The sequence below is a fragment of the Diabrotica virgifera genome, chromosome 2 (genome assembly GCF_917563875.1).
Source record: "Diabrotica virgifera virgifera chromosome 2, PGI_DIABVI_V3a".
Classification (NCBI taxonomy): Eukaryota; Metazoa; Arthropoda; class Insecta; order Coleoptera; family Chrysomelidae; genus Diabrotica; species Diabrotica virgifera.
The window spans coordinates 31,229,419-31,236,769 of NC_065444.1; the positions used below are offsets into that span (position 1 = coordinate 31,229,419).

The following is a 7,351-nucleotide window of genomic DNA, read 5'->3' on the forward strand; positions in this document are numbered from 1 at the left end:
CTGATACTAATTTTGGTCATACTTTATATTTTTGATGGTGCTCAAAACTAAAATTAGGGTTGTTTTGAATTTTACGTGGGGGAACATTATCAAAATCGCAACTGTACCCTAAAAATAAAAAAAATCACGTTTTTTTGAGTTTAATTTGCTACATCTCTGTTCCATTGTAATATTTTTTTCTGATATTTTTATAGTATATATTTCTCACCTTTCTGAAGACAATGGGACCTGCTTCAATATTTCTGTCTTGCCATAAAGAAAGTTATAAATTGTTTGAAGTAAAAGTTGCAGATTCTTGAATTGCAAAGTTTAATCGCAAAAGTTTAGTAACAACATTTGAAATTTAGCTGTTTAATTAATTTTAAGTTAAAATCAAGAGTACAGAGAACAAAATGTTTTATAGAAAAAAAGTGGTGTAACTTTTAATTTTAAGGAAAACGTGATTTCATTTTTTTTATTTTTAGGGTAAAATTGCGATTTTGACAATGTTTCCCCATCTAAAATTCAAAATAAAACTCATTTTCGTTTTCAGCACCATAAAAAGTATAAAGTAAGACCAAAATTAGCCATTCACCACACCGTGGTTGATATCTCGAGAAATGAGCGTTTTTTTGGGGGGAGTACCACGTACCACTCGTCTATAAGGTCGCGTAACTTTTTTTCTGTTGCATATTTTGACTTTGTGGCCTTTTTATTGTTATTTTTTAAATTATTTATTTAAAATATAATTTTACTAAATAAATGTGCAACATAATAATATTCATAAAATTCAAGTTTCTACCAAAATATATAAATATAATATTAAGCTTCAAATCCGGTATACTGTCAATGTTAAAAATGGGCTGCAACGGTCTAGCGCTAGCGAATGCTAGTCCGCGAATTTATTCTCATTCGGCTGCGCCCATCATTTTTTTTTACTTTAGTCGGAACGCAAAATACTCTTCTTTTATAACAATACTGTTTCAACAATTTTTAACATTTTCTCTTGCAAAAAACTTTGTTAAAAACTTTGACTTTTCTTATAAAAGATTCAGATCTTAGTGTTGTTAATTAACGTAACAGTGGTTTTTTCAAAAAAAGGGGCTATCTCAGACCCCATCGGTCATAGGACCTAAAAATTTTTTTTAGAAGTTGTGTATTTTAACCAGCTTTCAGTATTTTTTATTGCCATTTAATTTGATCTAATTTCTAGGAAATTATTGTAATTGTTTATAAGCTTAAAAACTGCTATTTATTAACAAATAATTTTGTGTACGTACGTGTAATTTTTTTTACTTTTTTTTCATACGGTATTAGTATACATCTTAACGAAGGAAATGAGTCCCTGATTATTGAGATACATTCAGCCATATTAACTGGACCAGCCTCAGAACTTAGCTCGTTTTTCAAAAAAATTTAAAAACAAATTAAATTTTGCAAAAACTATTTAACAGATCTGGACCATTTTTTGCACACCATTCAAACACCATAATGCCCTCAAGCTTAGGTATATTTAAACATATTTCAATAAACAATAAAATTGTTATTAAAAATATTCACAAACAGTGATTTTGTCGTCCGTTTTGCAATAACTTTTTTGTTTATTAACCGATTTTAATTTGGTGTATCTCATTCGATGTATCTTTTTTTTCTGAAAAAGTTACCTGTGGACGTCAAATTTCTAAATAAACAAGTTTTTAAGTTATGAGCAAAAAACTAAGTTTGACGTTTTGATTGTTTATTTAAAAAATGTTCCACTAAAAAATTGATGAATCCCAAGATGGTAGCCTTTTTGTAATATCTCATACTACACATTTCAACTGTCAAACCTCGTCTTTTCAGTTATGTCGAAAAACGGCTTATTTTTTACTAACTTGATTGGTCTAAATTACCCCTTAAAGTTTTTCGCACTTATTTACAAATACCCTGTATTGATGAATAACATTGCTAGTTGTTAAAGTACCCAACTTTTTTATTATCCAACATAATCAAATGAATCAAAAAGTAAAATGTTAAGAAAGCCTAAGGCTACAGTTGAGTTTTAATTTCAATATTTTATATACGCTAGAATATTCCACAGGGTTTTCCAAAATTTAAGGAAAAAACACACTATCATTGTTACACCCGGTATACAATGACACTTATCTCTTTAGCGATAATATTATTACATCGATATTGTTGAAGAATAAAGCTATAATATACTAAAAAATCACTCAAATCGGACAACAGGTTTAGGAAATACGAAACGTCAAAAATATCCCATTTTTAAGGTGGTGCGTTAATTTTGATGCTTAGTGTATAAAATAATATTAAATTAAAAACCTTATTGGGACTATTTTTCTGGTTACCTACAAAATCTGGTTACCTCCGTGGCTTCTAAAAAAGCAAGCCAAACGGATGTTGGGACAAAGATACACTTAAATAATTCAGTAGGCCTGAATTATAGTCGGAGAGATAGAAGCGGATTTTGTGCGTGATAAGTAATATGGAAAAACTATACGGGGATATGTTGAATTAGTTGTGTAAATGACTTTCACCAATGACCGGAAACCAGAGTTGGGGCCGCGGGTAGTTATAAGTCGAAGAAAAATAAGATCAGCTAAATCAGAGTGGCATAAACAACAATGTAAAGAAATTGAGAACTACGAGCGTATCTATGACGCATTCAATATGCACAAAAAACTGAAAGAAGTTGCAGGACTGAATAAAAAATGTAATCCTCCACTAATCGAAGATAAAAACGGAAAAATTATAATCGATATCGAAGGTCAACTAATACGATGGACAGAATATATAAAGGAATTATTCGATGATGAAAGAAGCGAACTAGAAACGCTAAATGACATAAGCGGTCCTCCAATATCTAAGGAAGAAGTGCAATACGCTATAAAGAACGCAAAAAACGGGAAGGCGATCGGACCAGATGGGATTTACGTAGAAACACTAAAGCTTTTAGGTGTCGAGGGCATTAAGATACTTACGAAATTGTTCAACTTAATCTATGAAAGCGGAAAAATTCCTAAAGATTGGCTTAAATCCTCATTTGTTGTACTACCAAAAAAACACAGAGCCACAAAATGCAGCGACTATCGCACCATCAGCCTAATGAGTCATGTATTGAAAACGTTTCTTAGAATCATTCATCAAAGAACATATAGAAAAATTGAGGAAAGAATCTCAAGTACTCAATTCGGTTTTCGCTGTGGCCTTGGAACGCGTGATGCACTATTCGCAACCCAAGTTTTAATTCAGAGATGCAGAGATGTAAATCATGACGTTTTCATGTGCGCGATTGATTTTGAAAAGGCCTTTGATAAAGTTCGCCATGAAAAAATGCTACATATTCTCAAAACTACCGGTCTGGACGGTAGGGACATTAGAATAATCGCAAATTTGTATTGGGGCCAGGCTGCATGTATTAGGGTTGCGAATCAGTGCTCTGAAGAAGTAAAAATCAAGCGCGGAGTTCGACAAGGCTGTATATTGTCACCAATGTTGTTTAATCTTTACGCTGAAACAATCTTAAATGAAGTCTTGGAAAACGCAAAAGAGGGAATACTCATTAATGGTATGCTTATGAACAATATCAGATACGCAGATGACACCTTGTTGCTGACTGGATCAATTGAACATCTTCAAGCGTTATTGAATCGAATGGTGGCATTCTGCGCGATATATGGACTCAAACTCAACGCAAGAAAAACAAAGTTTATGGTTATTAGTAAACAGGCAGCCGTAAATAATAATAACTATAACGTAACAATCGGTAATGACTCAATTGAACGAGTAAGTAATCTTGTATATCTGGGTACTCATATTAATGAAGGCTGGAACCCTAGTACAGAAATAAAAAGTAGAATTGCCAAAGCAAGAACAAGTTTTATGAAATTTAAGAAAATCCTGTGCAGTCATGATCTAAATTTGGAACTTCGCATAAGAATGGTCCGATGTTATATATTCCCAGTACTACTTTACGGGTTGAAGCATGGACACTGACAGAATCACTTTTAAAAAACCTAGAAGCATTTGAAATGTGGGTCTACCGCCGTATTCTGAAGATCAGTTGGGTAGAAAGAGTCACAAACGAAAGGGTTTTGCAACGTTTGAATAAAAGTTGCGAAGTAGTGAACACGGTTAAAAGGCGCAAATTGGAATACTTTGGTCATATAATGCGTCACCCAGAAAAATATGACATACTTCACCTTGTCATGCAAGGTAAAATAATGGGAAAAAGAAGTGTGGGCCGCCGTACAACTTCTTGGCTTAAAAACCTACGCCAATGGTTTGGGAAAACTAGCACTGAACTATTTCGTGCGGCTGTAAATAAGACAATGATTGTTAATATGCTGCACAACATGAGAGCCAACGATCGACAAGCGGTCTCGGCACCTTAAGAAGAAGAAGAAGAAGTAGTTATAAGGGGTCAAAGTCGCGGTTTTTATTATTTTTTGAAGTTATACTTTTTTACGGGCGTAATGACAGTGAAATTTTATATGGGAAAACCTAGCGACCGGGCGCATGCGCATTATAACTTTGTTCTGATTGGATGTTCAAATGACATGACAAAAATTATCCAATATGGCAGCTGTGGCACAGCTGTGGGACTGTGCATGGTTTGGTTATAATGTATGCTTGTTGCGTTTTAAAATTTGTAGCAAGAGAAACAACAAACAAAAAGTTAGTTAATGGTTATACTGCCTTTTTAAATAGTTTTCATATTATATTTTTGGACTTATTTACATAGAAGAGATGATTGTTGCATGCCAATGTGAAAGCTCATCAAACTGTGCCTAGTATGAGTGCCGCAGATTTCGCTTATTCAAAGCTAAAGAATCTTTCACTGGTAAGTGTTTTATAAATAGTTGATCAAATTTTGTTATGATATTTGAACATAGCCACTTTGCACGACGCATGTGATTGCGAAATTTATTAGTCGTTATACGGGCTCCGATACCTACCTTGAACCTACCAAAATACATAAGTAGTATGTAATACTTTTATTTACATAATTTGATTACCATCAAAATTTCTATCAATATTCACCTAATATATTGTCTTCTTACTCTATGTTTTGTTGTATTTTTTCAATTCTAAATCATTTCAATTCAAAATCAAAATAATTTGATTTACATAAGTTAAAAATGTCAAAAGGTTAATCTGTTTAGTTAGACGATCTTCGCACATAATGACAAGCTGTCTCTGTGGCGAAGTTTTAATGCGGGTGAATTCCAATACAACGCAAATACCACCCGCGTGGTAAGTTGGTTCGAATCCCAATAGAAACTTTTATTTTTTTTATTTTTTTTTTATACATTTTATGATTGTAAGTATATTTATTATATAATTTTATTTTCAGAAAATACGTATTTAGTTAAAAATTTTTCCGACAATTAATGTTCAGAAATCATTTGTGGCATTTTTAATGTGTTTTTTGGCACTGTTTTAATAAAAATGTTTGAGAAGTAGTAAGTATAAATTAATTTAATATTTAAATAAAATATAAATAAAAAGTATATTAATTTCGTTTATAATCATATAATCATATAATAGAAGTATAACTTCTTACGTGCGTACAAAGTACACACACATTCTTTTTTTTTGTGACACTCATGATCGAGATAGTGCACCAAAATTTGGGAATAAGTAGGTCATGGACATAACTAAGTGACTTATGTAAATACTTTGTATATTGACATCGATAAACTGAATTGAATTGAATTGAATAAGTAAAATCTCTAGGAGCGGAACGCTGCGTGGCCGACAAAGGGGTGGGGGTAGGGGTGAATATAAAAAATATAAAGGGTTTTTTGCGACGTTCGTGATTGAGATAGTGGACCAAAATTTGAAAATAAGTAGATCATGACATTACTAAGTAAAATCCCCAGAGCCGGAAACCAGAGTTGGGGATGAGGGTAGTTATAAGGGGTCAAATTCGCCGTTTTTATTATTTTTTTTGTGACGCTCATGATCGAGAGAGTGCACCAAAATTTGGGAATAAGTAGGTCATGACGTAACTAAGTAAAATATCCAGCGGTGGCACGCTGCGTGGCCGACAAAGGGGTGGGGCAGGGGTGAATACAAAAAATATAAGGGGTTTTTTTGCGACGTTCGTGATTGAGAGAGTGTACCAAAATTTGGGAATAAGTAGACCATGACATAACTAAGTAAAATCATCAGAGCCGGAAACCATAGTTGGGCATGAGGGTAGTTTTAAGGGGTCAAAATCTCCGTTTTTATTATTTTTTTTTGTGACGCTCATGATCGAGATAGTGCACCAAGATTTGGGAATAAGTAGGTCATGAGGTAACTAAATACAGTCTCCAGGGGTGGAACGCTGCGTGGCCGATAAAGGGGTGGGGGTAGGTGTCAATATAAAAAATATAAGGGGTTTTTTGCGACGTGCTAGATTGTGATAATGCACCAAAATTTGGAAATAAGTAGACCATGACTTAGCTAAGTAAAATCCCCAAAGCCGGAAACCAGAGTTGGGATGAGGGTAGTTTTAAGGGGTCAAAGTCGCAGTGTGTATTATTTTTTTTGTGACCTGGTACAACATTTGTCCCCCACGCAGCGTTCCGCCCCTGGAGATTTTACTTAGTAATGTCATGATTAACATAGTCCCAAATTTTGGTGCACTCTCTCGATCACGAACGGCAAAAAAACCCCTATATATTTTTATACTCACCCCTGCCTACCACCCCTTTGTACCCCAAGCAGCGTTCCGCCCCTGAAGATTTTACTTAGTTACGTCATAACCTACTTACTTCCAAATTTTGGTGCACTATCTCCATCATGAGCGCCACAAAGAAAAATAATAAAAACCGCGACTTTTACCCCTTATAACTACCCTCGTCCGCCACTCTGGTTTCCGCCTCTGGGAATGTTACTTACTTATGTCATGGTCTACTTATTCCCAAATTTTGGTGCACTATCTCAATCACGAACGTCGCAAAAAACCCCTTATATTTTATTAGTAGTTACGTCATGACCTACTTATTCCCAAATTTTGGCGCGCTATCTCGATCATGAGCGTCACAAAAAAAATAATAAAAAACGGAAATTTGACCCCTTATAACTACCTTCCTTCCTCATTCTGGTTTCCGGCTCTGGAGATTTTAATTATATATGTCATGGTCTACTTATACCCAAATTTTGGTGCACTATCTCAATCACGAACGTCGCAAAAAAACCACTTATATTTTTTAAATTCACCCCTACCCCCACCCCTTTGTCGGCCACGCAGCGTTGAGCCCCTAGAGATTTTACTTAGGTACATCATGACCTACTTACTCCCAAATTTTGGTGCACTATCTCGATCATGAGCGTCATAAAAAAAATAATAAAATCCGCGACTTTGACCCCTTATAACTAC

At 34.3% G+C, this 7,351-nt stretch overlaps 1 protein-coding gene across 3 annotated transcripts in view; it reads right to left on the reverse strand.

Moving 5' to 3' along the window:
• The window catches only part of LOC114337816 (relaxin receptor 2), an 800,386-nt gene that overhangs the window by 216,233 nt on the left and 576,802 nt on the right, over positions 1–7,351 (reverse strand). The gene's annotated exons all lie outside the window — the stretch shown is intronic.